Source organism: Saccostrea cucullata, unplaced genomic scaffold (genome assembly GCF_032062105.1).
Source record: "Saccostrea cucullata isolate Sc308-1 unplaced genomic scaffold, CSIRO_AGI_Scuc_v1 ctg1103, whole genome shotgun sequence".
Lineage (NCBI taxonomy): Eukaryota > Metazoa > Mollusca > Bivalvia > Ostreida > Ostreidae > Saccostrea > Saccostrea cuccullata.
Window position 1 is genome coordinate 1 of NW_026934267.1, and position 20,818 is coordinate 20,818.

The 20,818-nt window shown below is 31.0% G+C and overlaps 1 long non-coding RNA gene across 1 annotated transcript; it reads left to right on the plus strand.

Moving 5' to 3' along the window:
• The first annotated feature begins 18,966 nt into the window (after positions 1–18,966).
• Positions 18,967–20,491, plus strand: LOC134240360 (uncharacterized). Its single transcript, XR_009986420.1, has 3 exons — positions 18,967–19,181; positions 19,755–19,820; positions 20,285–20,491. It is a non-coding gene; the product is annotated as an uncharacterized LOC134240360 (long non-coding RNA).
• Positions 20,492–20,818: the final 327 nt, after the last annotated feature.

The following is a 20,818-nucleotide window of genomic DNA, read 5'->3' on the forward strand; positions in this document are numbered from 1 at the left end:
ATTTAGATGTAAGAGGTTTAAAAGACCATATTTTTCTTTCTACATTATAATTATACAACTTGAAATAGAAAGGGTAGACTGCGTTTGAAAACTAGCAGGGACTATATTTTTGGCTGAATAGTGGCGTATGAAATATTCTTTTTCTGCCTCTTAAAATTATTTTAGAACATTGAGTTTAGCTATAATTTTTACGCAATCAAAGACTAGACGAAATTTTTAAATGTAAGTTAAATTAATAATAAGGGACTAAAGTTTCAAAATGTATCAAATAAATTAGATTTTTCACACATACTAGAACTATGTTTGCTTTTAAATGCTTCAAATCCAAGTACAGATTTGAGCCAAAAATCCGTAAATAGTGTTATTTTTGTAAATGATCAAAACTGTTATCTTTAAGTGTAGTTTACATGTGAGCTAAGTTATTTTGAAATCAGACAAAAAATGTTGGATAAGTAGCATTTTATTATATTATTTATATCTTTAGTAACTAAGGCACAAATCAAAAACCGATGCAAAACTTAAGTATCAATAGTAGTCTTCTGTGTGCCAAGTTATATTGAAATCAGACCAAAACTGCAGGAGGAGTAGCATTTTGAAAAAATTGTTTACAGACAGACGGACAGACAGACAGGCAAATATACTACAAAATGAAGTATGCATCATTTAGAATTTTAAAAACATCAGCTTCATCTACTTCATTCGACATATTTTTCATAATTTGATAATTATATACATGTACTAGTTTTCAAAAATGATTCTTAAATAATCATTCCACAGTAATGTATTTAAGTAAAACTGATAACAAATAAAAGATGAATGAACCTTTTCTCAAAATAATAATTATATTATACAATATATTGCATTCATTTGTATTCTTTGTGTTTAATATACTTAAAAATAAATTGTCAATCTCTCTTTATCGAAATTTGGAGAAGCGAAGCAGATTAAAAATACAAATGAAGTGAAAATTATGAATTTATTTCTCGATACGTATATCTGAAACGTTAACAGTGACATGTGTTAAGCTGTATCAAATCTAAAATACAAAGTTTGGAATACTTTAATATATTTTATTTTATGATGAGTTGATGAGTATTAAAATCATTGTATCAAATTAAAAGGAATTTAATTGCTTGTTTGGTTCTGTATTTTTAGTAAAAAAAATTGTTCTTTTAAAAGGACTTGAATATCATTTTATTTATCACTTTGTTTGTATCTCTTTCTTCTAACTATCTGTCTCTTTAGACATCCGGGGCTTAACGACGTTCCCTTGACCACAGGTACTTGTGGACAGGACCCCCCCCCCCCCCCCCCGATTTTCAACCCCGGGGCTTATTGAACTTTTTTTTTTTTAAATTATATTTATTACACTCATTCATCATGTGTACAATATGAAAAAAAAAAAATCGTCAAAACCCAAAAACAATCGCTCCACAAAAAAAAATACCCTACTGTAAATTCTAAGGGAGAAAGGTATGCCACTCCGGTTTCAAATTTCCCTAAGTAAAAGCAACGGAAGTGCATAGAGAATATATGATAAAACCCGAGAGAGATTATTACGTCATACAAAACTCTCTCCGACGTTATCCTAATAATTAAAACATTCTCTATGCAGTTAACTAGGGAAATTTCAACGTTCTGACTGGAAAACTGTTTAAGGAGATAATCAGATATTGTGGGATTCTTACGATATGCAGATTACCAATAGAATGAACTAAGACAGAAATATATGCAGACACGATGTGAATCGACATTTTAGGTTGAAATGAAATAAATACATTTTTTTAAACCCACGGACCAGTGGGGGTACAACGTAAACAAACCGGAGTGGCATACCTTTCTCCCTTATAATATATAGTGGGTATATTTTTGTAGAGCGATTGTTTTGGGATTTTGACAATTTTTTCATATTGTACACATGATGAATAAGTTTAATAAATATAATTTTTTAAAAAATCCAATAAGCCCAAGGGGTTCAATATATATATTTTTTTTGGGGGGGGAGGGTGTCCTGTCCACAAGTACCTGTGCCCTTGAATAGATAGAAAACACATGCAGAAAAACTTCAATAATAACCATTATATAGCACAAGGGTATATATAAACATTTGACAAGTGATATCTCATTGTTCAGGAAAGGAGGATGTGTGTTTCTCTTAGATATTACAAGCGATTTCTAAATTTTTTATCATTAAGGGTTGCAACTGCAACGCTTAATGATACACAAATGTGTATCATTAAGCGTCGAATATGTCGATATTTGCTTGTTTCATTAAGCGTCGATGTTGCAATGCATTTGTGACGCTTAATGATATAATTCTATCATTAAGTTTTTGTATCATTTTGTACCTTAATGTGCCAACTTTACTATATGTGAAAATTGGAAAAAATTAAATACATGTATAGGAAGTATAAAAAAATAACTAATAAATCCTAAAAATTTAGGGAAAATAGAGGATATTCGGATTAGCATATATCCATTTTACTTAAATTATCAATTTGATAATATGATCTTATAGGCCATATATGGTGGTATCTTTTTGTGCAAAAATAAAAAAAAAATAATCTTTTGAAGTACAAGTAGGGATCGCATTATTGGAAACAGTAATTTTTAGCTCTACTGGTCAGAGACTATAGAAGAGCTTTTCCGATAGTAATGCGCCCGTCCGTCTGTCTGTAAAATTTTTTTAAACGCTACTCCTACTTCAGTTTTGGTCTGATTTCAATATAACTTGGCACACAAAGATACATAAGATATTTCATCGGTTTTTGATTTCGATGAACAGTATTGCCATGTTTACTAAAAATAAAATTTTCTGTGAAATTTCTTTAAAACACTACTTGTCCTACAATTTTTGTTTGACTTCGATATAACTTGGCACACAAGTAGACTACACTTAGATACATAAAATTGTGCATCTGTTTTTGATTTAGATAAAAGTTGTTGTCTTGATTAGTAAAAATAGAAATTTCTGTGAAATTCCTTTAAAACGCTACTCCCTCTACAGATTTGGTCTGATTGTAATGGCTTCTTTTCTGATCCTTTGTTATAAGTACGAACCAGTTGAGCTACAGTCTTGACAGAGATTTCTGGTTAAATGTTAAGGTCAGACGACACGTTCCTCAAAAATATATAATTTTTCTTAAGAGATTGTCATTGAATAGTAGGTACGTAAATAAAAATCCTCGCAAAAAATACATATGTAAGGATACCTTACAAACCATTTGGACAAGATACCAAAGGTTCATTTTTCTTATATAACCCTTATGGATAATCCTCTGAACGGTCTATCTCACTATTTTTTTGGTGTACCTATATTTTAAACATTTTGAAAACAATGTAGAAATCAGAAGAGAATGTAAAATATGAATATTTTGCATCTTATTCAAAGAGATACAAAACATGATATTATTAAAAAATGAAAGAGGCAATGACCTTGACCTGGCCTTGCCTCTAATATAAAACAGTCAAATCAATCTATTCTAACTGATAGCATCACAAATACGTATTGTCCTCTTGATTCTGTGAACATTTCATTAATTTTCAAATACAAGAAATATGAGAAGAATCCTACCTAAACCAACATAAAATATTTATTAATGTAAATAACCCCTTCCCCACCCCATCCCAACGCTTACAAACATACTTTGTCTCATTACTTCTCCTTAAATTGAAAACTTCCATTAAATTACAACGTAGTTTGATCGGCTTTTTGTTTTATTGTGATGAGAAAGTCGGAGATGTTACATTACACAACAAACTAAAATTTATAGGATAATTTCACGGCTGGTGTAAAAAAAATCAAAACACATCCTTAAAAAAATACTACAGTAAACTATTGTTTACTTTAGTTAACTATAGTACCAAAGTAAACATTTAGAACTTAAATTTACCATTTATAGTGAAAACTTTGGAACTTTGATTTGCTATAGTAAAAAATTTGAAACTTTGATTTACTACAGTGAAAACTTTGGAATTTAATTAACAATAGAAAAGACTTATTCTTAATATTTCATTACATTTCATGGTTAAGATTAAAAAAAAGGCTCCAACATTTTTTAGGAACAGGACCATTTTTCTGGAAAAAAAAATAATATACTAGAAATAAATACTAGTACATGTATTAATAAAAAGGGTCTCTCGTGTACCAAAAAAAATATCCATTTAAATCTATTTTTTTTAGATATTAGTCAGATGTAAACTTAGTCATATATCTAAAGAAAAAATATATCTCTGTCGAGACTGTAGCTCTACTCGTCTGTACTTACCTAAAATGAAAGAAGAAAAAAGTAGCAATTGGGGCTTAAAACTTTATAAAAGCTATCAATAGAATGACAGTCCTTAATTAAATCTATTTTTGTGGCAAGATTGCAATAAAACTACAACTGTAGTAATAGCTTTCAATAAAATTTTACAGAATTTTCTATTTTATTATCATGGCAACATCAATCAACAAACTCAAAAACAAGAAACTGATGATAGTGTTTGCCAGTATAGTTTACTTGCATGCCAAATTATATCATAATCTGACTAAAACTGTAGGAGGAGTAACATTTTGAATGAATTTCACAGAAATTTCTATTTTAGTAACCAAAGCAACACCTTTGATCGAAATCAAAAACATATATCTTTAAGTGTAGTTTACATGTGAGCTAAGTTATTTTGAAATCAGACAAAAAATGTTGGATAAGTAGCATTTTATTATATTATTTATATCTTTAGTAACTAAGGCACAAATCAAAAACCGATGCAAAACTTAAGTATCAATAGTAGTCTTCTGTGTGCCAAGTTATATTGAAATCAGACCAAAACTGCAGGAGGAGTAGCATTTTGAAAAAATTGTTTACAGACAGACGGACAGACAGACAGGCAAATATACTACAAAATGAAGTATGCATCATTTAGAATTTTAAAAACATCAGCTTCATCTACTTCATTCGACATATTTTTCATAATTTGATAATTATATACATGTACTAGTTTTCAAAAATGATTCTTAAATAATCATTCCACAGTAATGTATTTAAGTAAAACTGATAACAAATAAAAGATGAATGAACCTTTTCTCAAAATAATAATTATATTATACAATATATTGCATTCATTTGTATTCTTTGTGTTTAATATACTTAAAAATAAATTGTCAATCTCTCTTTATCGAAATTTGGAGAAGCGAAGCAGATTAAAAATACAAATGAAGTGAAAATTATGAATTTATTTCTCGATACGTATATCTGAAACGTTAACAGTGACATGTGTTAAGCTGTATCAAATCTAAAATACAAAGTTTGGAATACTTTAATATATTTTATTTTATGATGAGTTGATGAGTATTAAAATCATTGTATCAAATTAAAAGGAATTTAATTGCTTGTTTGGTTCTGTATTTTTAGTAAAAAAAATTGTTCTTTTAAAAGGACTTGAATATCATTTTATTTATCACTTTGTTTGTATCTCTTTCTTCTAACTATCTGTCTCTTTAGACATCCGGGGCTTAACGACGTTCCCTTGACCACAGGTACTTGTGGACAGGACCCCCCCCCCCCCCCGATTTTCAACCCCGGGGCTTATTGAACTTTTTTTTTTTAAATTATATTTATAATACTCATTCGTCATGTGTACAAAATGAAAAAAATCGTCAGAACTTCAAAACAATCGCTCCACAAAAAAATTACCCCACTATACATTATAAGGGAGAAAGGTATGCCACTCCGGTTTCAAATTTCCTTTAGTAAAAGCAACGGAAGTGCATAGAAAATATATGATAAAACCCGAGAGAGATTATTACGTCATACAAAACTCTCTTGGATGTTATCCTAATAAGTAAAACATTCTCTATGCAGTTAACTAGGGAAATTTCAACGTTCTGACTGGAAAACTGTTTAAGGAGATAATCAGATATTGTGGGATTCTTACGATATGCAGATTACCAATAGAATGAACTAAGACAGAAATATATGCAGAGACGATGTGAATCGACATTTTAGGTTAAAATAAAATAAATACATGTTTTTTAAACCTTAAGACCATTGGGGGTACAACGTAAACAAACCGGAGTGGCATACCTTTCCTTCTTATAATGTATAGTGGGTATATTTTTTGTAGAGCGATTGTTTTGGGAATTTGACAATTTTTTCATATTGTACACATGATGAGTAAGTGTAATAAATATAATTTTTTTTAAAAATCCAATAAGCTCAAGGGGTTCAATATTGGGGGGGGTGTCCTGTCCACAAGTACCTGTGCCCTTGACTAGATAGAAAACACAGTAAAACTTCAATAATAACCATTTATATAGCACAAGGGTATATATAAACATTTGACAAGTGATATCTCATTGTTCAGGAAAGGTGGATGTGTGTTTCTCTTAGATATTACAAGCGATTTCTAAATTTTATATCATTAAGGGTTGCAACTGCAACGCTTAATGATACATAAGTGTGTATCATTAAGCGTCGAATATGTCGATATTTGCTTGTTTCATTAAGCGTCTATGTTGCAATGCATTTGTGACGCTTAATGATATAATTCTATCATTAAGTGGCGATTAAGCATTAGCGGTTGATGATGTCAGCTATTAATGCAATAATTTATGGCATTAAGCGTTGCAATTGCAACGCTTAATGCTATTTCTATCATTAAGCGGCGTTTTATCATTAGAGGTTGCTACAATGCACCATCCCATTGTTTAAGTTTTATTAGGTGATTACAGCTCCTATACCCGATTTCGCGGATTCAGCGATACCATAATATCGGGTATTATACGCGATTTCACGGATAATACCCGATTTCGAGTAATCTCTCCGACCTGTTAAATACGATATAATGCATACTAATATCAAATTTAAATCTTTATTCTCAAACACACATTATTAAGAAGTTTATTTAAAGAAAAACATCTATAAATAAAGCATATATTAAAACTTACTGATTTCTTCTCTCTTTGATTCAACGACGTTGATTGTTCTAGGGAACTTCATAATAAATTCCTCCACCGATTCCTCGCTTTTAAGATAAAACACTTTAACGTTAAAATGTTCTCTCCTTCTTTGGTTAGTATCATTGCCATCTTTATTCTCCGCCATCTTCAACGAATTTGCCTTTTTCGTTTACATCTGGAGTCTTTAAATTCTGATCTTGTCTCGATTATCAGGAATATACATGTATAACGAAAATTTATCTTAATTTGATCGTTACCAGGCATAATATCAATTACTAAGAATTTAAAACGAAACTTAAAAATTAACTGCGTAAAACATGCATATTTATCCGTATGCCTTTTAAAAAATACAAATATTGATATTTCTAGGTCAGGGTATAGATCGCGATTAGCCATACATGTGACAATGATTTTTTGAAAATTGATCGGAAGTTTATCTGTGTATGTAACTGCTGCGTGTTTTGTCTTCTTTGGCGTTAAAGTTAGAATGCAATGTAACTAATTATCAACTGAATTATTCAATTAATTGCGGAATGGGAAAGATCTAGATATATTTAGATCAGTGGATGAGATCAGAATAAAGAGAGAGAGAGAGAGAGATGTATAAATCATAGTTTTTTAATTCCTAAAGAAATTGGAAACTTTTTGGGGATTGATAGATTGGCGTTAAATTACGAAGAGTATAAGGCAATATTTAATCAGCCATATTTTGGTGGACAATTTTTCTAGGGAGACTGTTGACAACATTTCGTAAGAAATAATTTTTGGACAGTAGGATGAACTTTCCCGTTTCTAGTTGTATATATCTTATCTCGTTTAACATGATCAGAAATATTCATGAAACTGTTCAGGAATGTTTCAAATCAAGTTCTTTGAAAATATTCTTTTATTTTATCCTTTAAAATGGGTTGGTTGCATGTAAGCGAACACTATAGCTTAATTTATGCAAATAAACATGTCTATTAGCTAGGTTTAAATAACTTGTAAACATATCGCAATGGCATGTATAGTGCTTCAAATTTTATTTACAGCATGATGATATTTAGAAATAAAGGATTTCAAAAAGACATTAAAGAGACATTTAAAATCCGCTCTCGTTATACTATGCCAGCCCATATTCTAAAACATAAAAGGAACAATAAAACAAATGAAGTCCGATCAACCGATTGGGATAAATTTGTTCAATTATTTTTACTTCTTGTTTTTGACCATCCAAATATGTGTAGAAGGAATAAAAGGTAATATTTAAAGTTAATATTGCGCAACAGAACAATGTTAAGCATGATACTGTCCGATAACATGTGGATAAAATAGTTTTCGCGTCATAGAGAGACATCTGTACTTATTTATCTTGTGATAATGTTGGAAAACTGGAAAATAAAAATCAGTAAAAATAATCTCTTGACGGAAATATTTTGTTGAATTTAAACCACAATATTCCCTATTTGTTTCTATTTGTTTTCTCTGTGATAACTCTTTGAATGTTAGCGGAGTTGATTTCCTGTATTTGTGTCTGAAGGTAAAGAAGCCAAATACATATGTAAATCTCGTGTGGCCGTCTTTGTGCATGATGTCAGTAGGCGAGGGCTTGACATGGGTGGCCTCTTGGATTTAAATCTATTAGTCAACATTTCTTAAAAAGTAAATTAACAATTTTATTTCATAATGAAAAAGATGTATACTGGTGTCTCATTATATCGCGGTACTTAATTTTTTTTGCATAAGAAGTATAATTTAAAATTTTTAATTTAACTGATATCAAATGATATTAATAATTCTAACTATAGCCTAACTTTTTAGTGTCAAATTATTTTCCAAGCTTGCATCGTTTAATTTATATGGTCTATTTTTTAAACAGGAAGTCTTATTTACCTCCTAAGTTGGAGAGTCTTATTGTATTGCGGTATAGGAAAACATGGATGCTTTTAGCTGACATGGACGTCAATTTATATTTTTGAATTTACGATGTAATTCTACATGAAAATAAACAATTGTACAAACTAAACAGTTTTAAAAGATGCATTTATTTAAAAATTTTACTAGGTAATAAATTTAATAGTCTAAATTTAATGAAACATCACTGGAAATCTGTAAAATTACGTTTTATATGAATATTTTTTTTTTCAAACCGATGTTCCATACATCTTAATCATCAAAATTGTAAACATTCAGACAACATACGATTGTCCATCAATAAAAAAGAATATAAGCAATGTATCCGAATTTTTGCAATATACTGCGATACAATGAAACCCGCGATATAATGAGAATCGAGTATATAAGGAATCACTATCTAGTTAGCAAAGTATGCCAGGGACATCAACGAAAGTTGGAAACGTGGGATAATTTAACATAATGGACTTCGTGTATTTGACATTTCTATACACGTAAAAATCATCTAAATTAGCCCAAGTTTAGATATATAAAATACAATGAATGAATTCAATTGCGTGTGCGGAGATTATAGCATATATATAATAAAATTTGAAAGATATATGATGACTGAATAGATCTGAAGTGTTTTAAGAATATACGTGATTGGTCCAAAAAGATTAAAATTCTTTTTCAAATTTGGAATCCTGATATATTAAATAAAATTAAACATTAGCGACTGTTCTCAGATTTAAAAGAAAAACAACATATTTTAAGGTATTTTTCATATATCTTTCAAAGAAATATAGACCTTTGGCCCTTTTCACAAAAAATCTTACGACTAAACCAAAACAGTTTCTATTCTCTAAGAAGTATCTGAGTTGTTTTAAGTAACAAGATTCTTACTTATTTCTTTTCCATTAGGTTACATTGCAAGAAATTTTTTAGAAAAATTTTTCGTATCTTGATCAAACAAGAAATTACAGATGAGTCAAGTTTTTATCTAAGTCGTAAGATTTTTTGTGAAAACGGCCACTTACCTATAAGAAAAAACTTCCACCCTCCCCCCCCCCCCCCCCCCCCCCCGAAATAGGATTTTCGAGTTTGGGGAACTGCAAAAGAAGGAAAGTAAAATAAAATCTGAAAATATATATTCAAGTCTATAACTTATAATTAATTCAAAACATTATAGAAAATCACATCGAATGAATTTGGAATTGTACATTGAAGTCTTGCTTTTTAAAAGCATTGTTGGAGAAAAAGGAAACATTTTAAATATGATTCTATACATTACTGAACAAAGTACTCTAAATAACGTACTCTAGAGAGCGGCATATCCTTTTGTATCTTTCCAAAAAGTTATCATAATGTTTCGAATCTACTTATTTTATTTCAAAAAGTGACATGTCAAGATACATAATAAGAATCTACCTTTATCGTTGTACAATTTTAACAAAAAAGCACGAAGATACACAACAATCAATCCATACGTAAAACATATTGTGTTTAAGCTGCTGCTGTGCATTCAGCCTTCATTATACCCCCCGCTTGAAAAGCGGGAGGGTATATAGTAATCGTTAATTCCGTCCGTCCGTCCGTCCGTCCGTCTGTACGTCTGTCTGTCTGTACGTCCGTCCGTCCGTCCGTCTGTTACGCTTTGGGGTATCCATCTCTTATCCACAACTCCTCTCGTACCACTGAATGAATTTGATGAAACTTTCACAGAATCCTTATTACATATTGCCTATCTGCACATCCTATTTTACTTTTTGATCTGAGACGTATTTTGAGTTTCCCGGCCACAGGAAAACATGGACTTTTTCACCAGTTATAACCATATGGGAGGCGGGGGGTATCATTTAGTGAGCTCATCGCTCACAGTACCTCTAGTTTCAATTATGATTTACATAACATGTTCAGCATGTCTACATTGATATAAAAACAAAATTCAGCATATCATTAAAACATTGTTGCATCTAATATGACTCAACAAATACTCAATAAATTTATAAAAAAACATCATCACATCGTTTAAAAAGACTAGACTAGATTAGTCACTCGACTGTTTATAATGAAATATTTACATCCACTGAATATTTTCCTCTTTATTTCTTAAGAAAACCCATTGCATTCATCACTGCATGACCTACATTAGGCATATCAACTGTACAGATTTCTTGATCAGTGGCCGTTCCATCAATGAAATGCACAAAGGCGTTCGCATCATTAACACAATAATTAATATTTTTAATCCTACTTAAAATGATAATTTAAACAGATATAAATATAAACAATAAAATGTCTTTCTTTGTTTGTTATTACTGGAATGAACGGTCGCAGCTATTGCAGAAAAAATTACATAACCCGCTTACGCGGGTTATGTATTTTTTCTGCAACAGCTGCTTCCGTTCATTCCAGTAATAACAAACAAAGAAAGACATTTTATTGTTTGAATAAAAAAAATCAAGTATGTGCATCACTGAAATTCTTAAATTTAGGAGTGGTATAACGAAGTTTGACATGAAATCTAAATTATCTTATTTAGCAAATGATTTTAGATCCTTGAAGTTACTTGGTTTAATTTCTGTATACGAGTAACAAGTATATATATATATATATATATATATATATATATATATATATATATATATATATATATATATATATATATATATATATATATATATATATATATATATATATATATATATGTATGTATATATATATATATATATATATATATATCTTTGTATACGTGTCTCTTTCTAATCGTCAAGCAGTTTTCCAAAATAAAGTGCAATACTCCATAATTGTTTCGAATAATGTTTTACTTCTTCGTCTGATGAATTTATATCCGGAATTTCCGGTATATTTGCCAGCTCTGTTTTTATGATATCTTTTTACACTGACAAAATCTAACTTCATATTCCTTGACTTTTGATACTTCTACACGTATTGCACGGCATATTTCTTCGTCAATGTTTAAATTTTTGTAAATGTAAATATCTGTTTCTTCTCTCTTATGAATTTAATGTCATCACTGTTCACGATAAAATTGTTATGGTTTTTTACAATATGTGTTCCAATATCAAGAAGGCTTTCGTACCCTTCCAATGCTTCAATTGCTTCTCTATTCAGAGTTCTAAAAGATTGCAATTTGCATCTAACACTTATTTGATTTCCAGTACGTATATGCCCTTTCCGCAGGAGAAAAATTTGATACATTAACCACTTTATTTGAGGAGCATTGCATGTGTATATTGACGAAAATTCATATGCTCATCTAGATCACACATTTTCTCATGTGAAAGTCTAACTTTCACCTCTCTCTGCGTATTTACCTTTTGAAAATTCATTTCAAGAATCTTATTCAAGTTGTATGAATGGGTACTGATTGGAAGGAAAGAAGACGAGTAAGAAAGGCGGGCGAATAACCTTTTCTGTCTGGATGATAAAAGACGTGAAAGTCTTTCTTCAAAGCTTTGCAAATATTTGTTCGATTCCAATGTCATTACACTTTTACCTATGTTCATAACATAAAAAGTTCCAAATGATAGCACTATAGATAAATTACCATGAAAGACTGGGTTATATTCTTCCTTGAGCTTTTCTCATTGCATGGAAAAAGTGTTTTCAAAGAAATCAATACATGCCGGTGTAACGTTGAATATTGACCCCAGTTGAAAATTGACCCGCGGTTCATTTTTCAACGTTGAATATTGAACCAGGGGTGTTTTTTCAATGTTGAAAATTGAGACCAAAAGTCGTTGAATTCATACCCGGGGTCATTTTTCAACAGCTTGAGATTTATTTTTTTTTATCCCCGATGACTTCAACGAGTTGAAAATAGACCCTGTTGAATATTGAACCCACCTCAGAGTTTGAACATTTGGGAAGTTGTTTTACGGGATTTATCAGTATCTCTATATTTATTTTTGACAATATTTTCTAAAATCCACATCCATGAATATTTACATTCGCTGTGTTTTTTTTCTACTAAGCCAACAGTGAAATTGATTTGAAAATAATTTTCGTGTATACTCACGCGTAGAAATATACACGGAGAAACGTGCGTTACCGTGACGTCACAATAGGGCTACAGCCACGTTAGTAAAAGAATAACAATATAGGGCAGCGAGAAATTCAAATATTGAGTATATTTTCGATACTTCCAAACCTGTAAAATGTAAATATAAGGAATGTTTTTAAGTTGATTGTGAATTATTGGTGTGTGAATCACACAGACTTGCACGTAGGCATATTTTTCATGAAGCGCTAGCGCGCTTCATGAAATATGCCTACGTGACAAGTCTGTGTGATTCACACACCAATAACTCACACAAAACTTAAAAACATTCCTTAAATAACTACATGTACAAAACCATGAATAGGGCATAAAACAAAAATCCTGGAAACCTGGTGTCTAGAAAGTGAGCCGGCTACTGACAGATAAGTTTGTTATAGGGATTTCACCAACTTTGTTTAAAGTCAGCATTACTTACATGTTATGGTCGCTATATTGATCTTTTCACAAAACTTACATGTTATGGTCGCTATATTGATCTTTTCACAAACATAACCTAACGTTGGATTCATTTTGAGCGATGTGTTTCATTCTAATTTTTAGGCTTTTAATTTTGTTGATTTTGAAACTGAATTTGACTAGATGGGATGTTCTGCCCACCTGATCACTATAATGTTAATCCAACGTTAGGTTATATTTGTGAAAAGATCAATATAGCGACCATAACATGTCAACGGACTAGGGTCTAAATTCAACACCTTTGGTCTCACTATTCAACGTTGAAAAAGGGTCAATTTTCAACCCGGGTCGAAATTCAACGTTACACCGGAGATTCAGATATTTGGCATAGGCAAGGGAGATAACGAATTTCATGACTGTGTTGGTTTTGGCAGGGTCCATTGTATCTTTGAAAAGTCACATGCTCTTCATTATTCGCACTACCCTCAAATGAAACTGAAACATCTCTTTTACTGTAGTTGGGTACAGTCCACTAATTGTTTTCCCCTAGGCGACAATGTTAACGTTTCTTCTCATAGCGATGTCCCTAATTTTCGTTCAGTAGTGAGTGACCCCTCAAATCAAAGCACATCAACTTGTCTTTCCTTGGTTAAAATCTCGAGGTGGCATGTCAGATTCGTTTTCCGGCAAAATGCGTCTGTCTGCGGGAACCTCTAAAAATGAAAGTGAAAGTAGGGGAATTTCAGAATTCTCACTGGCGGTATAATACACAAAATAATTCGGCTGATCTTCTTGATAAATTACATTTTCAAAGCTTTTTTGGTAGGAAAGATACTCCTTATCAACAAGTGTAAGGCTCAGTTAAGTACACCTGCCCAATTTTTTTTTATGCAAGTCTGCAATTTAAGGAACTTGTAATTTTTTCTGCACTACTTTCTTCTCCTACCGATTCTAAAAATAATTAGTGGGATGTACCCAGTTTGTCCACGATTTGCAGTGGTAATCGTTTTTGATTTTGTCAAAAAGCCATAGATTGCCTTTCGAAATCGTACACGTTGGACCTTGGTCCCATGTGCATCAATTTTCACAGCCTTAGTTGGTCCATTACTTACTTTATGAAAAAACACATTGGCACCAGTGATTTGCGACAATTTGGATTTTGCATATGCGACGGCATAATGCATTATGTTCAAAGACTCAGCCGAGAAAGTGAAAGATTCAAAGGACTGAAACTCTAAAATTTCTTCTTTATCAAAATATTCCACAGATAAAGAACGAGCAACTTTCATGTATTCAACCAGGCAATTAGTAACTATTTCTTCCTTATTTTTTATTAGCCATTTCAGAGATCCTGTAGGCAAGTCTTTGATTTTGGATATATTGTGCACAAAATCCCTTACATTTCTTAAACAGTTGAGTAGAATATGGGCCTCGGATGATGTCTTCAGCATTTCGCTATTCAAAAATAATTCCTTTAGAAACATAATGGAAAGCAGATATCTGAGGGAACGTTGGGTAAAATTTGTTCCTTAAAATAATCGTACAAAACTTGGGCTACATGGTTTATGATAAATTTGTATTGTTTCAGAAAGCAAGTTAGGGATCTATTCAAATTAACGACCAGTTCATCATCTGTCAGTCTAACAAATTTGATCCTACCGTTTGCTAACTTGATCACGTAAAAACGATCGCTTTTAAATTTTTCATTTCTTACATCAAAGGCGTGAGCTCGCATGGCTATGGTATTTTTGTTATCATCCTTGCTTTTTAATCTCAGAAATGCATAGCAATCTTTGAATATAACAATTCCATTCTCGAATAAATCAATCCATTCTAAAGAGATGGATCTTGGAAATTGTTATTCAACTTGTTTTCATAAATATTGTATCCTATGAAAATTAATTCTTCGTTCTTCCTCTGTCAGTAACCATCGTCGTTCAAGAGACGTATTAATTTCTTCAAAAGAGGTGATTTTCCCCCGTTTTTTCTTCATCTTACAGAGAATATCTGCCACAATCCATGGAAAACTTTAAAATTTTGGATTTGGCATATTGCATGTAGCAGTGTACCATGCGGAAACCTTCATATTGACAACTTTCTCAAATTCAAGGGCATATTTGCTTTTCTCTCCTCCAAATTCTCCAAAGAAAATCTTTCTTGTCTTTTGCATTAGCAATGAAACTTTCTCACGAACTATTTTTCCAATCTGAAATTCTTCATTTTTTAAGCAACCTGTTTTCCGTTTTATTGCTTTTATCAAACCAGTGACTGCTTCAAATTCGCTTTCCAATCCATACATAATCATTATCTTCTGTAACTTTTCATTGTAAATTGTTCTTTGCAAAATTGCATCTTCACGTACTCTATCAGTTTGAGGGATAGTTAAATCGGCATCAGTTTATTATTGATTTGGGCTACATGGTTTATTATTAATTTGTATTGTTTCAGAAAGCAAGTTAGGGATCTAATCAAATTAACGATCAGTTCATCAGCTGACTGTCTAACAGAATCGAGCCTACCATTTGCTAACTTGATCAGGTAAAAACAATCACTTTTAAATTTTTCATTTCTTACATCAGAGGCAAGAGCTCGCATTGCTAAAGCATTTTGTTTATATTCCTTGCTTTTCACTATGAGAACGGCATTGAAATCTCTGGGTGTAACAACTCCATTCTCGAATAAATCAATCCATTCTAAAAAGGTGGATTTTTGAAATTTTTGTTCAACTTGTTTTCGTAAATATTGTATCCTACGAAAAATAATTCTTCGTTCTTCCTCTGTCAGTTTCCATCGTCGTTGTAGAGATAGATTAACTTCCTCAATAGCGGTGATTTGTCCCCGTTTTTTCGTCATCTTACATAGAATATCTCCCACAATCCAAGGAAAACGTAAGAATTTTGGATTTGACATTTTGTATGTAGCTGTGTACCTCGCAGAAGCCTTCATATTGACAACTGTCTGCAATGCAAGGTCATTTTTGTTTTTCTCTCCTCCAAATTCTCCAAAGAAAATCTTTCTTGTCTTTTGCATTAGCAATGAAACTTTCTCACGAACTATTTTTCCAATCTGAAATTCTTCGTTTTTTAAGCAACCTCTTTTCCGTTTTATTGCTTATATCAAACCAGTGACTGCTTCAAATTCGTTTTCCAATCCATACATGCTCATTATATCCTGCAACTCTTCATTGTAAATTGTTCTTTGAAAAATTGCCTCTTCAAGTACTCTATTCGTTAAAGGGATAGTTAAATCATCATCAATTAGAAACTCGGGAGTTTCTTCTGTATCGTTGTTATCGAGAAATAATCGACACTGATTGAAAAGTTTTCCTATAACTTTAAAGGAGAAATAATGAATTTTATCTTTTTCCCCCATGAAATCTGGATAATCCTGGGGGCGTTTATCTATGCGTATAAGTGGGCATATCCCAGTTTTTGGAAAATCAACAGCTTCAGAATGGATTTTAGCTAATTAATCTAGACAGCGAGAAGAAAAATTGCCTTCTGGTTCACTATCTGCCAAAGCAAGATGAGCATTAGCTATGATTTCTAAATTGTCATTTTTATGTAATTCGGCCAAGAAATCAGCAATATCTGACAACTGAACGTCTCTCTCCAATTTCGTCTTTTTTGCTTTAGGAAAGTCCATTGGATCTACATTCTCAAATGCGTAAAGCCGCTCGTCCCAGCATACGAAATATTCGTCACCATCCAGATCTGATCCAGACATTTCGTCAGAATGAGGTCTCGACTCAAGCTGAAGGAAAACAATGCAATCTACCATATGCGTAAGATAGGGATTATCTACTGCTTCAAATATCCTGATATCCCCAGGATGAAAACAGGGGTTTTTCGCCACAACAACTTAACCTAGAACAATTCGAAGATCTTTTTGTGGATGACTATATATAGCTAGGTTCTTTTGAGTACTGAACGAATACTTGTCCATAATGCAATGTCTGGGTTTCATCTGATGTACCCATCATATACCGACCCAAAGGTATCTGAATCCTTGATCTCCTTTTTAAATCAATCAATTTCTGTTGGAAAATGCTCAGAAGCAAAGACCTTACGAAAGGTTCCCGAACAAAGCTTAAACTTTGTCAAACAGTTACTGAAAATTCATATCCAAAGTTATCTGCAAAAAACAAAAAACAAAAAAAAACCAAAAAAAAAAAAAAAAAAAAAAAAAAAAAAAAAACCAAAAAAAAAAAAAAAAAAAAAAAACCAAAAAAAAAAAAAAAAGAAAACCAATCTCATGATAATACATCTATATTTCTAATACTATGAATAGTTTGTCTATTCATTTATCTTTATACATGTACTTTAAAAACACATAAAATAAATAAAGGTTTTTGGATACAGATTAATTAAGTATTATCTCAAATCTTAGGTATAACATGATTTATGTTTCCGACGCATTTCACATATAATTATAATAAGAAATTTAATTTGGAAATTATTGAACATAAGAATTTCTGGACGCGTAGATCGACATATCTTTGCACTTTCACATGTAAACGTTATCCTTAATATTTAAAAAAGTACAGATTTTGTTGTGTTGTACATAGGCAATTTAGCCACATATGATCCACATATACATTGCCTTTCTTATGAAGATCATATGTGGATCATATGAGAATCCTATGTTTATACAATCATATGAGAATCATATGTGGCTAATCATATGATTCTCATATGATTACACATATGTATATCATATTATTGTATATATATATATATATATATCTGATTCTAATATGAAAGACCCTGCATATGAGAATCATATGTATATTTTGACCTTAGTCATATGAGAATCATATGATAATCATATGAAACCAAATTCACTAATATGCCCTTGTAATACTCAGGTAAAATCCTATGAATATTTTGACAGTGATCATATGAGAATCATATGAAACAGTGATCATATGAGAATTATATTAAACAGAGTTCACTAAATTGCCCTTGGTATATGCAATTAAAATTGCAATTTTCGTAATATATATCAATAATGATTTAAATGTACATTAATTCAAAAGAATTTGTTTGCAATTACTTGTGTAAAGTTTTACTCTGTTTAACACCCCCTCCCTTATAAAAAAACTTTCAAGATTTTTTTCTATAATAATGCATTTCCCATACAAAATTGATAAATTGTAAATTAATTTGCCTTTTAATTCAAATCTTTAGGTTTGGTTTATTACTTGAGTAAAATCAAAATAATTCCGGTTTTTTTTCCGGACCGGTTTTGACTTTTATCGGATGAAAGTGTACGTCATGTTTGACGTCACTACTGCAGCAGAAGTGTTGGGTGTTGGAAAAAAGTAAGTTATCTCCTAACATTTTTATAAAGACCTTTAGGCTAATTCATATTGTTTAAATATCCTTTGATTACGGTTACAGGTTCGTATGAACTTATTTCTATAATACTCTCATCACTTGTAATTGTTAAATTAAAGCATTTCGCAAACCTACATAATATTAGGGATCTGTAAGTATCGTATTAAAGTAATTCTGGATGAATATGTTTCTGAATGTATGTAAACATTACAATTTACATGTTAGGTTAAAGGCTTTACTTTGTTTGTTTTTTGTTTTTGTTTTTTGTTTTTACTTTTGTTACGTACTGATTTGAAAGTGAAAGTAGAAATCCTATATAGCAGTTGGCGTTGTTGTATGTTGAGATCGTTATCAAGTCGATTCTTTCATCAACTTAATGACAGATGTTTGTTTTTATGGCCTATAGATGCATTCAACAACTTGAGTTCAGTGTCAAAGTGTTGCTTTTTTATGAAGTCCAAGAAGCCCAAATCTGATAATACTGGCGATTGATCCTAACTGCCTAATGCTGATTCTGACAGACGATTGCATCATCACAATATTAAAGGTAAAAATATTACAATAAAAAATCAAAGTGTACATCTGTAATGACTCCTTTATGACAAAATATTTCTTGATATTTTTTTTTGTTCCTTTATAATTCTACATTGTTTGCACGGCTTCATCAAAAATAAATTCAACTCAATAATATAGAAGTTTTATTCTACATTATGAAACAATTTTAATCCAATGCACTTTTATAAATATTGTAAGTATGAATTGAATTTTCTTTCTTTAAAACCTACGAAACTATACAATAACTTCAGGGGGTAAATTAAATTTTTGAATTTCAGCAAAAAATATATAACAGTGTCAATTTTTAAGGTACATATATGTGCATGTAACTATATGTTAAAAGTACATCAGACAGCTAATCCATTAAATATTTACGTCTATGTATTCATTGACTGACATTTATAAAAAAAAAATTCCAACACTATAGAGAACTTAGTTTCAGGCAAAATGTAAGATATTTAAGAATAGAGAGAACCTACAAACTTGTACTCTCTCTTTTTTTTTTTGTAGTTTAAGTTTTAGTTATGCTTAGAAAATATCTACTGTGTGAATATTTGTTTTACAGGTTCAATATACAGTCAGCCTCTCATAAGAAAAAGTCCAAAGATCCAAGGCTTGCTTCAAAGTTAAGGTAACTATACACTGTTTAATATACTTTGTTATATTCTTCCCACAAAGTCTGGGATATCCTGGAATCATGGAGTCTGTTTTTTCTGCCTATCTACTTGTCTGTAGTTTTTTTGTCCAAAAGTAATATATTTGTGTCAGAATCTTCTTAATTTTTGGGAATTTCAATTAATATATACTATTTGAACATTCCAAATTTAATTGTCAAAATAAAAAAAAAAATGCTTTTGTTGACTTTATCATGTAACATATCTTCCAACAGTGTAATTGTCTTGCAAATTATATCATAGGATTCCACAAAACACCTAGTGTAACATATACATGTATAACATTAGTTTTATCTCTTGTCATATCTGTGTCGATGAATTGGGAATACATTTGTTTGCTGATGATAAGTTACTGTAATATAACTTGTAGAATTGATTTTGTAATTTTGTCATTTTAATTTTATTTTTAAAATTTTTGTAGAGACCATTCTGTGCCACAAAGAAATTGTTCAGGAAGGGGAGAACTGGTGGATTTGCATTTTTTGTACAGTTCAAAGAGATTTTCAAAATGGTTATGGAAGATCAGAGGGAGGACAACTGAAAACATTGAAAGATACAGAAGGAAAAAGAACAAGGAAACATATGGAATTATTATGAAATGGAGAGGATGTACACAATCTTGTCTGAATTTGACCTGTAAAGATTTCCCATTTGATGCTGGAATATCAAATAATTTGATTTGATGCTGGAATATCAAATAATTTGATTTTTCATAAATTTACAGTAGAGAATACATGACAAATGTTATTGCTGATGTTTCAATTTTGCTGTGGACACTTTCATATCACTTTTAGTATTTTTATACAAGTACATGACCTAATCATGTTATTCATTTGTACATGTATACATGTTTAACTACTTAATCATTTTGCTGAAATCTTATAATTTGTACTCATTTTAGAATTATGTTAAATACATGTATCGACAAATGCTACTGACTTGTTTGTATATTTTC